Source organism: Hylobates moloch, unplaced genomic scaffold (genome assembly GCF_009828535.3).
Source record: "Hylobates moloch isolate HMO894 unplaced genomic scaffold, HMol_V3 SCAFFOLD_3, whole genome shotgun sequence".
NCBI lineage: Eukaryota > Metazoa > Chordata > Mammalia > Primates > Hylobatidae > Hylobates > Hylobates moloch.
The window spans coordinates 119,331,242-119,346,122 of NW_026652278.1; the positions used below are offsets into that span (position 1 = coordinate 119,331,242).

At 38.1% G+C, this 14,881-nt stretch overlaps 1 long non-coding RNA gene across 1 annotated transcript in view; it reads right to left on the reverse strand.

Annotated features, from left to right (window-relative positions):
* LOC131382996 (uncharacterized) overlaps nt 1–13,882 on the reverse strand; it is a 76,464-nt gene extending 62,582 nt beyond the window's left edge. The window contains exon 1 of the long non-coding RNA XR_009212644.1: nt 13,818–13,882. This is a non-coding gene — a long non-coding RNA (uncharacterized LOC131382996). The remainder of the gene's footprint in view (nt 1–13,817) is intronic.
* Between the last annotated feature and the right edge of the window lie 999 nt (nt 13,883–14,881).

Below are 14,881 nucleotides of genomic sequence, written 5' to 3' on the forward strand. Positions count from 1 at the left end.
GAAGTATGGCCACCAATCACCACTCTGAAGAGTTTGCGTGTCTCCAGGAAGACCAAACTAGGACGATAATGTTTGTCTCCTAGGCTTTTGGTTTATACTTAAAAGTAAAAAAGTGAGAAGAAGGCTTAAAGCATTTACGTATCTGTAATATTTCTACCTCCAAATAATTATATTATATAATAATATCATAAACTTTTTTGCAGCCCTGTAATATTCAAACAGCAAACCAAATAATGGAAACAAGACTGGAAACACAGCACAACAATATTAGACATTTCCATGTAGTGCCTGCAGAGAATAATAATAGTAGACTTACATGTGCAAACTAGCTGCATGTATGCAATCTCACTTGTTCCTCTAGACAACCCAAGAGGGAAGTTATTATGATCTTCCTTTTACAGATGAGGAAATTAAAGCTCAGAAAGTTAGGTACATACTCAAAGATACCCAGCTAGTAAGTGAAGAGTAAGGACTCAAACCAGGTGTTTGTCAAGAACCAGTGCTCTCTCCATACATGCCTTTTAGGACAAGTTCTTTATGGGTAAATGGTGGGTAGTGTACTTAACAAACACAGAAACAGATCTTTCTCCCATCTCCCTCAAAATTCCTACCATTTCCACTCTCACCACTGCCATCCTAAAAAATAAGTCCTTACTGAGAAGTAGGCATTAAATTCTACTGAGTCTTACTTTATGATGAAAGCATCCCTGGGAGTTTTTAACATTTTAAGTTAATACTCCTTGATATGAATTATCTAGTTTTATCAGATCTCCTTTATATTCCTCAGAATGAGAAAGTCAGAATTGACTATGTCTTCAAGATTAACAGAGCAAAGGGAGAGGGTAGTGAAAAACACAGAAAGGTGAGGGATCTCAAAGTTGAAAATGTTTATTATGGTTGGCCTATTTTTAAATTAACCAGTGAGAAGTACCTAACTATATTCCACTTTTCCCAATGTCTTTGAATCCAAGCATGATTTAGAAGACATTTCTTATAGAATGAAATTAGCTATGCTGCCATACATTTTGAGTCCATCACTTAATCAGAGCAAATGTATTAATGTTCACCTGTTTATTAAACCCCACTATGTGTCAGATGTTGAGCTAAGTCTGAGATTAAAAGTACAAACAAGACAGTATCCCTGCATGCAAGAAACTTGTAGTGAAGCAAGGTACACAAATGACATCTGACACTATATCCTCTGTCAAAACTCAATTTGTTGAATGGCAAAAAAAAAAGAACTAATCCAACAATATCAATCATCCCTCCTTAAAAGTCTCTTCCATTTGCTTGTATGACACCAAAACAAGGTGCTTTCCCGTTACCTGTCTGTTGGCTTTTATCGAAATGCTTTTGTGGTTCCTTGTTTTTCTACCTAGCCCTACAAATGTCAGTGTTGCTCAGTAATCCGTTTAGTTGCCTCTTCTCCTCTCATGCTGCAGCCTCTGCCTGAGCTCTCTCAGACCACTTCAGTTGACAACTCCCAATCAAAGCTTTCAGCATATCTCCCTCTCCTGAGACCAGTCCTATATTCTCAACTACATACAAGACATCACCACATGGACATTTTAGATACCTCATTCCCAAAATGGCTTCACTTCCTGATCACTTTCCCAGTGAATGGAAACATCAGCCAATCAGGAGCTCAGACCCATACACTCGGAAAGGTTTATGTCCCAAATTTTCACTTACTCTATACATTTAATTGATTAGAAATCATTTCATTCATTCACGTATTCATTCGGTCCGGGGTTCAGTGTCTATTTAGTACCATGTAGTGTGCTAGACATTAAGGTACCATGCTGACCTAGTCACTGCCCTTAGAGTTTTTAATCTAATGAATAATACACATGAACAGGAAGGTGAAATATAGATAATGAGTAAGAGTTACAGAAGTAAGAGTGGGAAGAAAAGAACATGTGCAAAACTGTGAAAGCAGGAGAAGAGAATATCGAAGATGCACTGAAAGAACTTTAGGATGTCTAGTGCTTAGAATAAAAAAGGTTAAGTGGTGAGTGATGCATGTAAAGAAGTAGACAGGGCCTTATAAGCCATGCTTAAGAGTGTACATTATAAGACTCACTAGAAGTCAGGGATTTTAAACAGGCAAATAATATAATAACATATGTATTTGAGTAGATTAAAGGAGGGAATGATTAAGACATGGACATGAAATAGAAGACTTTCACATTAATCCAGATGACAAGTAGATGTCAATTCAAACCAGGAAAATAGTAATAGGAATAGAGAGAAGTTTGCAGATCAGAGAAATATTTAGAAAGTGGAACAAATAGAATGTAGTTATCTTTAGATATGGAACACAAGGGAGAGAGAGAAGTCAAAGATGATTTCCAAGTTTCTCCCTGAAATAATTGGATGATATTATTTAATGAGATTAGAAACAATGGAGGACAAGAAAACTAGAGGGAAGAGATGATATGTTATTTCAAAATACCAATAAGATAGCCAAGTGAAAACATCTAATGGGCAGTTGAATATATTGATCTTGAGTTCGAACGTGATTGTTGTGAAGGAATCATTCACTTGGGAATCATGAGCATATGGCTGATACTTCAAATCACAGAAATAGATGACCTATTACAAGAACTGAAGAATGAAAAGAGAAGGCTATAAGAAAGGCTCCAAAGGGAGAGAAGCCTGCAAAGATGAGTAAGAAAGAAGACCCAAAAATGTAAAAGGAAACCTCATATGTCATGGATGTCACCGGAAAAAAAAGTGTGTCAAGATCAATAGTGTCAAATACTAGAAGCAGATCAAATAACATAATGACTAAGGCATGTCTCTTGGCTTTAGCAAGATAACTAGTGACTTCAAAGAGAGGAGTTTCAGCCAAGCCAAGGAACTAACGCAGAGTGGTAGATGTCACATCTCAGTGAGTTTAAAAAGGAAGAGGAGGCAGTAAGTGTAAACAACTCTTTCAGAATGGTTGATTACAAGGGAGTGGAGAGAAATCAAGAGTACTCAGAAAGGGATGAGAGATTTAAATATGGCTTGTTTATAAAATATGAGACATTTTGCCCTATTTAAATTCTAATCAAATGTGTCAGAAGGAGAGTGGGAATAATTCATTGAGCCAGATTGCTGAGAAGATGATAAGAGATGAGATCCAGAGTTCAGGTAGAGAGATTATACTTAAGCAAAAATTATTATTATAATAGGATGGAATGAATAAAAGATGGACATAGTGTAGATTTTCTTTGTAAAGTAAAGTACATGTGATTCTGTTAAGAGAAGAGTCGTTGGCAAAGGAGGATGTACAAGGCAGGAGTCCAAGAGAATAGAAACACTGAGCTTCTATGTAGAACTAAAGAAATAAGCTAAAAAGATGACCAGGCCATGTAAAATGTAAGGAAGTTTAGGAAATTGCTTAAAGACTAGTTGAAATGATGAACCACAGAAATTAAACTGGGGTAATATAAAAAATAAAGACAGAACTGGGCACGGTGGCTCATGCATATAATCCCACTTTGGGAGGCAGAGGCGGGTGGATCATCTGAGGTCAGTAGTTTGAGACTAGCCTGGACAACATGGCGAAACCCTGTCTCTACTAAAAATACAAAAATTAGTCGGGCATAGTAGTGCACACCTGTAGTCCCAGCTACTCCAGAGGTTGAGGCAAGAGAATTACTTGAACTTGGGAGGCAAAGGTTGCAGTGAGCCAAGATTGCACCACTGCACTCCAGCCTAGGTGACAGGGCAAGACTCCATCTCAAATAAATAAATAAATAAATACATACATAAAATAAAGACAGGAAGTGACCAATAGGCAGAATACAGATGGGTTTAAAAAAAAAAAAAGAAAGAAAACTGGAGGTCCATCTGAGGGGAAAAAAACAAACAAACAAACAAACCTGTGTGGTTGAAGTAACAGAATGAGAGACTCTGAAGGGTAGAAAGTTGTAGACTGGTTTATTATTTCTTAGGAAGAACTGTTAGGTTATGACAAAGTCCAGGTTGTGGTCATGGAAAGGGGTGAATAAGTAGAAAGGAAGTAAAGTTGTCTGGAAACAACAAAGAAGATGAGAGACGTTAAAGAGCTATAAACATGAACACTGTAGACACCTAAGATGATGTCACAACTGAAAGAAGAAAGGACATAATGAGTAAGGATTGTTGAGTCTTAAGAGCCTCAAATGCCATGCTCAAGCAAGAATTATATTCAATGTCTCTCTCTGTTCTAGATGAACACAGACTGCATTAGATACCAACCCTGACTATTTAAGTTTGTAATTCAAGTGAAATAAATCAATTCTTCCTCTCAAAATCTATTTAAAACTTCTTGAATTTGGCTTAAAAAACACCTAGATACTGGGGGAAACAGATTATTATGGCTATTTCTCCAGTGGATTTAGGTATTTGTGGGGTTTTTCCTAAATATATGTGAAAATATTATTTTCAGTTGTCATTTTTTTTAATTTCTAAATAGCATTCTTATTTTCACAGAATAATATTTTTTCACCAAGCACAATGAAGCACATTGTAAAAGGGGGTTTGACTAAGGTTGTTTAATTCTTGTCTCATATTGACATTGATCCAAGAATCCATTGAACCCATTCATCATATTCTGAGTTAGGAGTGATTTTAGCTGCAAGTAATAGAAGATCTAACTAACAATCAATAGGACAAAAGGGGTTTATTTTTCTCACATAAGAAGAGATAAAGAGGCTAGTGTTGGAGCAAATATTTTAAGATCTAGGATCCTTCTATCTACTTACTCCACCATTCTTGGACTAGTTTTTTGCCTCATGATTACAAAATGGCTTCTACATCTTTGCTCTAGTTCTTCATTCAGGGCAGGAAGAAGAAAGCAAAGAGCAATAACAGCTACATCTATCCTTTCAATTAAGAATGCTTTTTCTGAAGCCCTTATAGCTGACTTGCCTTAGGTCTCAGAGCCCCTGAGTGGATCACAGGGCTACAATTAGCTATGTGAAGTCTGGGAAGCAGAATGCAGGAATGTCATGATTAGCTTACACCAGTGATTCTCAACCACTAGAAACATCACTCTCCCCTTCCCCAGGGAATGTCATAATATTCATGAGAATATTTTGATCATCATAATGATGGTGTGGATACCAGTAGTGCTACTGGCATTTAGTGCGTAGAAGCCAGTGATGCCAAAAGCACTGAAATGTTAAGGACAATATTTTACAATGAAGACTTGCACTGCCCAAAATGTCACAGTGACTCCATTGAGGCACACTGGCTTAGACCATTTATGGCCCATCACTGGAGGGGGCACACTGCTATTCCAAACAAAATGTGTGCTCTGTTAGCAAAAATGTGGATATTCAGTAGAACTGACAGTGTCTACAGCATCTCATCTGAGCCTTCAGGTGTTTGTAATAATTTTCATTTTTATTTTTCATTTGCTTTGTCAGTTGATTAGGCTATTGAGTGAAAGAATGAAAAACCAAAAAAATCCAACAGAGCTATGATTGACTCTTCTAAAAAAAAAAAAAAGAAGGGAAGAGAAAAATCTAAGAGGCAAAAGAAGCCAAGACCCTGTATGGCTGGAGAAACTATTTGAGAAGAAGTTGGAGGAAAATGTGATATGGATTATACCAGGAAAACAATTGTAAGAAATTTAAAAGGGGATTTTTAGTAAGTTTTATATGTAGTATGTAATATAAATTATTCCTCTCTCCCTTTGAAATCTTCAGTAAGATTTCCCTTTTTCATTAACACAGGTAGAGAACTGAATATGTTTTGGGGAAGCCTTGTAACGCTGAGTCCTGCTTTAAAATAGTCTTCCCAGAAAAATTTCATTACATTAAAATTATATTTACATGTATTCAAGGATTTTTCTTTTTTTAATATATCTCATTTTCCCTCTATTATTTATATCATGCAAACATATATGAGTAAAGCTTAAAGGAAATAAAGTCTCCTAAAATACTATCTCCAATAATGAAACATACAAGCATTTCATTGATTTTTTTCCTATGCAAATACAGTTTATCCTTGAACAACATAAGTTTGAACTGCATGGGTCCTCATGTGAATTTTATTTTGCCTCTGCTACCCTGAGGCAGCAAAAACAACCTCTCCTCTTCTTCCTCTTCCTCAGCCTACTCAACATGAAGATGATGAAGATGACGAAGATGATGACTTTTATGATGATCCACTTCTACTTAATGAAGTAAATATATTTTTCTCTTTCTGATGATTTTCTTAATGATATTTTCTTTTCTCTAGCTTACTTTATTGTACGAATACAATATATAATACATATAATATACACAATATGTGCTGATTGTTTATGCTATTGGTAAGGCTTCCAATCAATGGTAGGCTATTAGTAGTTAAGTTTTGGGAGGGTCAGTTACATGTGGATTTTTGACCGTGCAAAGGGATCAGTGCCTCTAACCTCTGCATTGTTCAAGGGTCAACTGTATACACACTTTAAAATACCAAAAAATTGGAGTATTATAAACATGCAATTTATAATATGTGAAAAAGTGTATCTTCAAAGACAGTATTGTTCCATTAATAGAACAAGAAAAACTGTAATCCATGTTTTAAAAATTTAAAATTTCTCTACTGCATTGCAGAAAGGAGTACCTTAATGGTATTAAATAATAGCTTCTTAAAGAAAAGCTATTGATTTATAATGAATGTGCATTCCTAAAATAATAATCAACTGTAGAAATTGGCCTCTTAAATAACCATCATCAGTCCTGAGAAAATACTCAGAGACACACCAAAACAAATCAAACTCTGTCTTTTGGTATGGTTGTTTTAGTGTTGTTTTATTTTGCTTTTTCAGCAGTTGATATGTAGGTTGCTACTAAAACAAAATACTGTTTACCAATAGTTTCACCCACACATTTGCACTATTTTGTTTTTAAATGAAAGAAACAAACTTTGGGAAATCATGAATTAAATAATACATACAAATGGAATTATGAAGAAATATGGTTAAAGTAACTGAGAACCAAGTAAAAAATGAAGGTTAAGCCAAACACGGTAACTCACACCTGTAGCTTCAGCTACTCAGGAGGCTGAGGCAAGAGAATCACTTGAACCCAGGAGTTCAAGAGTTCAGCCTGGGAAACACAGGATGACCACATCTCTTAAAAAAATAAATTTTAAAAACCTCATATTTTCTGAAATTTTAGTGGGGGAAGTGAGCTAATACCATTAACCAGTCAAATAATATTAATTCTAGGCCAATCATGAACTTCTTGCACATTCTTAATCTTGAAATAATAAAATCATAAGAATAATCCAAAATTATAAAATAATCTGTGACTCTGAGCAACCTCTTGCAAATTCTGTAGTTTGAGCTATACAGACAGGGTCAATTAGCCATCATTCACAGTACTTAATGTACTGTTCTAGATACAACAATTAAATAAAGATGGTCTCTGGCCTCAAGGAATACAGACTCTAGGGGAGAAGACCAACATGTAAACAATTAAGTAAAGAAACTTTTATAGTTGAAATAATAGAAGTATAAAAATAGTCAAGTATATTCAGAAACCAAAAAAGAGCTTCCTAAAGGAAATAAGACTTTTTTTAAATTATACTTCAAGTTCTGGGGTACACGTGCAGAACGTGCAGGTTTGATACATAGGTATACATGCGCCATGGTGGTTTGCTGCACCCATCAACCCGTCATCTACATCAGGTATTTCTCTTAATGCTATCCCTCCCCCAGCCCCCCACCACCCGACAGGTCCCAGTGTGTGATGCCCCCCACCATGTCCATGTGTTCTCCTTGTCCACCTCCAACTTATGAGTGAGAACATGCAGTGTTTGATTTCCTGTCCTTGTGATAGTTTGCTGAGAATGATGGTTTCCAGCTTCATCCATGTCCCTGCAAAGGACATGAACTCATCCTTTTTATGGCTGCATAGTATTCCATGGTGTATATGTGCCACATTTTCTTTATACAGTCTATCATTGATGAGCATTTGGATTGGTTCCAAGTCTTTGCTATTGTGAACAGTGCCACAATAAACATACTTGTGCATGTGTCTTTAGAGTAGAATGATTTATAATCCTTTGGGTATATATATCCAGTAATGGGACTGCTGGATCAAATGGTATCTCTAGTTTTAGAACCTTGAGGAATCACCACACTGTCTTCCACAATGGTTGAACTAATTTATGCTCCCACCAACAGTGTAAAAGCATTCCTATTTCTGCACATCCTCTCCTGCATCTGTTGTTTCCTGACTTTTTAATGATCACCATTCTAACTGGCATGAGATGGTATCTTATTGTGGTTTTGATTTGCATTTCTCTAATGACCTGTGATGATGAGTGTTTTTTCATGTTTGTTGGTTGCATAAATGTCTTTTGAGAAGTGTCTCTTCATATCCTTTGTGCACTTTTGGATGGGGTTGTTTGTTTTCTTCCTGTAAATTTGTTTGAGTTCTTTATAGATTCTGGATATTAGCCCTTTGTCAGATGGACAGATTGAAAAACTTTTCTGCCATTCCTTAGGTTGTCTGTTCACTCTGATGATAGTTTCTTTTGCTGCACAGAAGTGCTTTCGTATAATTAGATCCCATTTCTCAATTTTGGCTCTTGTTGCCATTGCTTTTGGTGTTTTAGTCATGAAGTCTTTGCCCATGCCTATGTCCTGAACGGTACTGCCTAGGTTTTCTTCTAGGGCTTTTATGGTTTTAGGTCTTATGTTTAAGTCTTTAATCCATCCTTAGTTAATTTTTACGTAAGGGGTAAGGAAGGGATCCAGTTTCAGCTTTCTGCATATGGCTAGCAAGTTTTCCCAACATCATTTATTAAATAGGAAATTCTTTCCCCATTGCTTCTTTTGTCAGGTTTGTCAAAGATCAGATGGTTGTAGATGTGTGGTATTATTTTTGAGGCCTCTGTTCTGTTCCATTGGTCTACATCTCTGTTTTGGTACTAGTACCATGCTCTTTTGATTACTGTAGCCTTGTAGTATAGTTTGAACTCAGGTAGTGTGATGCCTTCAGTTTTTTTCTTTTTGCTTAGGATTGACTTGGCTATGTGGGCTCTTTTTTGCTTCCATATGAAATTTAAAGGAGTTTTTTCCAATTCTGTGAAGAAAGTCAATGGTAGCTTGATGGGGATAGCATTTAATCTATAAATTACTTTGGGCAGTATGGCCATTTTCACGATATTGATTCTTCCTGTCCATGAGCTTGACATGTTTTTCCATTTGTTTGTGTCCTCTCTTATTTCCTTGAGCAGTGGTTTGTAGTTCTCCTTGAAGAGGTCCTTCACATTCTTTGTAAGTTGGATTCCTAGGTATTGTATTCTCTGTGTAGCAATTGTGAATGGGAGTTCACTCATGATTTGGCTCTCTAGTTGTCTGTTATTGGTATATAGGAATGCTCACGATTTTTGCACATTGATTTTGTATCCTGAGATTTTGCTGAAGTTGCTTATCAGCTGAAGGAGGTTTTGGGCTGAGATGATGGGGTTTTCTAAATATACAATCATGTCATCGGCAAACAGAGACAATTTGACTTCCTCTTTTCCTAATTGAATATCCCTTATTTCTTCTTCTTGCCTGATTGCCCTGGCCAGAACTTCCACTACTATGCTGAATACGAGTGGTGAGAAAGGACACCCTTGTCTTTTGCTGGTTTTCAAAGGGAATACTTCCAGTTTTTGCCCATTTGGTATGATATTGGCTGTGGGTTTGTCATAAATAGCTCTTATTATTTTGAGATACGTTCCACCAATACCTAGTTTATTGAGAGTGTTTAGCATCAAGGGCTATTGAATTTTGTCGAAAGTCTTTTCTGCATCTATTGAGATAATCATGTGGTTTTTGTCATTGGTTCTGTTTATGTGATGGATTACATTTATTGATTTGTGTATGTTGAACCAGCCTTGCATCCCAGGGATGAAGCCCACTTGATCGTGGTGGATAAGCTTTTTGATGTGCTGCTGGATTCGGTTTGCCAATATTTTATTGAGGATTTTTGCATTGATGTTCATCAGGGATAATCGCCTGAAATTTTCTTTTTTTGTTGTGTTTTGCCCAATTTTGGTATCAGGATGATGCTGGCCTCATAAAATGAGTTAGAGAGGATCCCCTCTTCTTCTATTGATCGGAATAGTTTCAGAAGGCATGGTACCAGCTCCTCTTTGTACCTCAGGTAGAATTTGGCTGTGAATCCGTCTGGTCCTGGACTTTTTTTGGTTGGTAGGCTATTAATTACTGTCTCAATTTCAAAACTTGTTATTGGTCTATTCAGGGATTCAACTTCTTCCTGATTTAGGCTTGAGTGTGTATATGTCCAGGAATTTATCCATTTCTTCTAGATATTCTAGTTTATTTGCTTAGAGGTGTTTATAGTATTCTCTGACGGTAGTTTCTATTTCTCTGGGATCGGTGGTGATATCCCCTTTATCATTTTTTATTGCATCCATTTGATTCTTCTCTCTTTTCTTCTTTATTAGTCTGGCTAGCAGTCTATTTTGTTGATCTTTTCAAAAAACCAGCTCCTGAATTCATTGATTTTTTTGACAAGTTTTTTGTGTCTCTGTCTCCTTCAGTTTTGCTCTGATCTTAGTTATTTCTTGTCTTCTGCTAACTTTTGAATTTGTTTGCTCCTGCTTCTATAGTTCTTTTAATTGTGATGTTAGGGTGTCGATTTTAGATCTTTCTTGCTTTCTCTTGTGGGCATTCAGTGCTATAAATTTCCCTCTACACGCTGCTTTAAATGTGTCCCAGAGATTCTGGTACACTGCGTCTTTGTTCTCATTGGTTTCAAAGAACATCTTTCTTTCTGCCTTTATTTCGTTATTTACCCAGTAGTCATTCAGGAGAAGGTTGTTCAGTTTCCATGTAGTTGTGCAGTTTTGAGAGAGTTTCTTAATCCTGAGTTCTAATTTGATTACATGGTGGTCTGAGAGACTGTTTGTTGTGATTTCTGTTCTTTTGCATTTGCTGAGGAGTGTTTTACTACCAATTATGTGGTCAATTTTAGATTAAGTGTGATGTGTTGCTAATAAGAATGTATATTCTGCAGATTTGGGGTAGAGAGTTCTGTAGATGTCTATTAGGTCCGCTTGGTCCAGAGCTGAGTTAAAGTCCTGGATATCCTTTTTAATTTTCTGTCGCATTGATCTGTCTAGTATTGACAGTGGGGTGCTAAAGTCTGCCACTATTATTGTGTGGGAGTCTAGGTCTCTTTGTAAGTCTCTAAGAACTTGCTTTATGAATCTGGGTGCTCCTGTATTGAGTGCATATATATTTAGGATAGTTAGCTCTTCTTTTTGCATTGATCCCTTCACCATTATGTAATGCTCTTCTTTGTCTCTTATGATTTTGTTTGTTTAAAGTCTGTTTTATCAGAGACTAGGATCGTGACCCTTGCTTTTTTTTGCTTTCCGTTTGCTTGATAAATATTCTTCCATCCCTTTATTTTGAGACTATGTATGTCTTTGCATGTGAAATGGGTCTTCTGAATATAGCACACCGATGGGTCTTGACTCTTTATCCAATTTGCCAGTCTGTGTCTTTTAAGTGGGCATTTAGCCCATCTACATTTAAGGTTAATATTGTTATGTGTGAATTCGATCCTGTCATTATGATGCTAGCTGGTTATTTTGCCCATTAGTTGATTCAGTTTCTTCACAGCATCAATGGTCTTTACTATTTGGTAGGTTTTTGCAGTGGCTGGTACCAGTTGTTCCTTTCCATGTTTAGTGCTTTCTTCAGGAGCTCTTGTAAGGCAGGCCTGGTGATGACAAAATCTCTCAGCATTTGCTTGTCTGTAAAAATCCTTTACAGGCAAGCAAAATGCTTTGTCCTTCGCTTATGAAGCTTAATTTGGCAGGATATGAAATTCTGGGTTGAAAATTCTTTTCTTTAAGAATGTTGAATATTGGCCCCCACTCTCTTCTGGCTTGTAAGGTTTCTGCCAAGAGATCCACTATTAGTCTGATGGGCTTCCCTTTGTGAGTAACCCGACCTATCTCTCTGGTTGCCCTTAACATTTTTTCCTTCATTTCAACTTTGGTGAATCTGACGATTGTGTGTCTTGGTGTTGCTCTTCTCGAGGAGTATCTTTGTGGTGTTCTCTGTATTTCCTGAATTTGAATGTTGGCCTGCCTTGCTAGGTTGGGGAAGTTCTCCTGGATAATATTCTGAAGAGTACTTTCCAACGTGGTTCCAATCTCCCTGTCACTTTCAGGTACACCAATCAAATGTCGATTTGGTCTTTTCACATAGTCCTATATTTCTTGGAGGCTTTGCTCATTTCTTTTCACTTTTTTCTTTAATCTTGTCTTCTCGCTTTATTTCATTGATCTTCAATCTCTGATAGCCTTTCTTCCGCTTGATCAGTTCAGCTATTGATACTTGTGTATGCTTCATGAAGTTCTCGTGCTATGTTTTTCAGCTCCATCAGGTCATTTATGTTCTTCTCTAAATTGGTTATTCTAGTTAGCAATTTGTCTAACTTTTTTTCAAGGTTCTTAGCTTCCTTGCATTGGGTTAGAATATGCTCCTTTAGCTCAGAAGAGTTTGTTATTACCCACCTTCTGAAACCTACTCTGTCAATTCATCAAACTCATTCTCCATCCAGTTTTGTTCCCTTGCTGGTAAGGAGTTGTGATCCTTTGGAGGAGAAGACATTCTGGTTTTTGGAATTTTCAGCTTTTTTGTGCTAGTTTTTCCCCATGTTCATGGATTTATCTACCTTTGGTCTTTGATGTTGGTGACCTTCAGATGGGGTCTCTGACTGGATGTCCTTTTTGTTAATGTTGATACTATTCCTTTCTGTTTGTTAGTTTTCCTTCTAACAGTCAGGCCACTTTGCTGTAGGTCTGCTGGAGGTCCACTCCAGACCCTGTTTGCCAGGGTATCACCAGTGGAGGCTGCAGAACAGCAAAGATTACTGCCTGATCCTTCCTCTGGAAGCTTAATCCCAGAGGGGCACCTGGCAGATGCCAGCCAGAGCTCTCCTGTAGGAGGTGTCTGTCAACCCCTACTGGGAGGTGTCTCCCAGTCAGGATACATGGGGGCCAGTGACCCACTTGAGGGGGCAATCTGTCCCTTATCAGACCTCAAATGCTGTGCTGGGAGATCTGCTGCTCTCTTCAGAGCTGTCAGGCAGGAATGTTTAAGTCTGCTGAAGCTGCACCCACAGCCGCCCCTTCCCCCAGGTGCTCTGTCCCAGGGAAATGGGGGTTTTATTTATAAGTCCCGGACTGGGGCTGCTGCCTATTTTTCAGAGATGCCCTGCCCAGAGAGGAGGAATCTAAAGAGGTAGTCTGGCCACAGTGGCCTTGCTGAGCTGCAGTTCGAACTTCCCAGTGACTTTATTTACACTGTAAGGGTAAAAACCACCTACTCAAGCCTCAGCAATGGCAGGCGCCCCTCCCCCTACCAAGCTTGAGTGTCCCAGGTCGACCTCAGACTGCTGTGCTAACAGCAAGAATTTCAAGCCAGTGGATCTTAGCTTGCTGGGCTCCATGGGGGGTGGGACCCACTAAGCCAGACCACTTGACTCCCTGGCTTCAGCCCCCTTTCCACAGGAGTGAATGGTTCTGTCTCTCTCGCATTCCAGGTGCTACTGGGGTATGAAAAAAAATCTCCTGCTGCTAGCTCAGCATCTGCCCAAACAGCTGCCCAGTTTTGTGCTTGAAATCCAGGGCACGGGTGGCATAGGCACCAGAGGGAATCTCCTGGTCTGCCAGTTGCAAAGACCATGGGAAAAAGCGCAGTAACTGAGCCAGAATGCACCATTCCTCCCAGTACAGTCTCTCATGGCTTCCCTTGGCTGGGGGAGGGAAATCCCCCAACCCCTTGCACTTCCCAGGTAAAACAACATCCTTACCCTGCTGTGGCTAGCCCTCCAGGGGCTGCACTCACTGTCCAACCAGTCCCAATGAAATGAACCAGGTACCTCAGTTGGAAATGCAGAAATCACCTGCCTTCTGCATCGATCTCACTGGGAGCTGCAGACTGGAGCTGTTCCTATTCAGCCATCTTGCCAGCAAAAAAAAAAAAAAAAAAAAAAAAGGACATAAGTCCTAAATGGAAAATAGGTGTTCAACATATGTACCAAGGGAAAATGACATTCCAAGCAAAGAGACTGAATAAAAGCAAAGAGGTATGACATAACATGCTACTTTCAAGATCCTCAAGTAGTTCCACGTGACTACACCATAGAATACAAAGAAGGTAAAGCATGAGATGATACAAGAGAGGCAAGATGCAGCTCATGGAGAACCACAATGAGAAGTTTTTACCATATCACATAATTAGAAGCCATTGAAGGGTGACAATAAACATGATCACATCTTAGAAAGATTTATCTGGTAGTGGCACTGAGGAGTCACTAAAGCAATTCAAAACAAGATAAAATGGTTAAAAAAATCCAGGCCAAGTGTTGATGGGCTGAACTATATACCCAGCACAGAGGGGATGGAGAAGAGGGGGACATATCAGTGATCTTCACAAAGGAGAATCACTTGGTCCTGTTACTATGTATGACCTTGGTTCAGACCTGGCTTTCCCACCTACCAACTGCATGACCTTAAATAATATACATAACTCTCAACTGGAATGTTTCCCTGACTGTAAAATAAAAATAGTAATAGTTTCTAACTCAGAGTTGTTGTAAGGATTTGATATTACAGACTCTAAAGCAACTCCATCTTAGATGTTAATCTGTCATATTGACTTCTGATTAACCCCAGTATGGGGATTGCTTCTAAGGTTTCTACTTTCATGTATTTACCATAAATTTTGCCCTTAGTTCAAAACAATCATGATATTATTGTTGTTAAAAGAAAAACTTTAGACTAATTAAACTTAACAGTTTAATTAAGCAAAGCACGATTTGCATATCAGGCAGCCCCTGAACCAGAATAGGTTCAGAGAAGCTCTGGTGTAGCT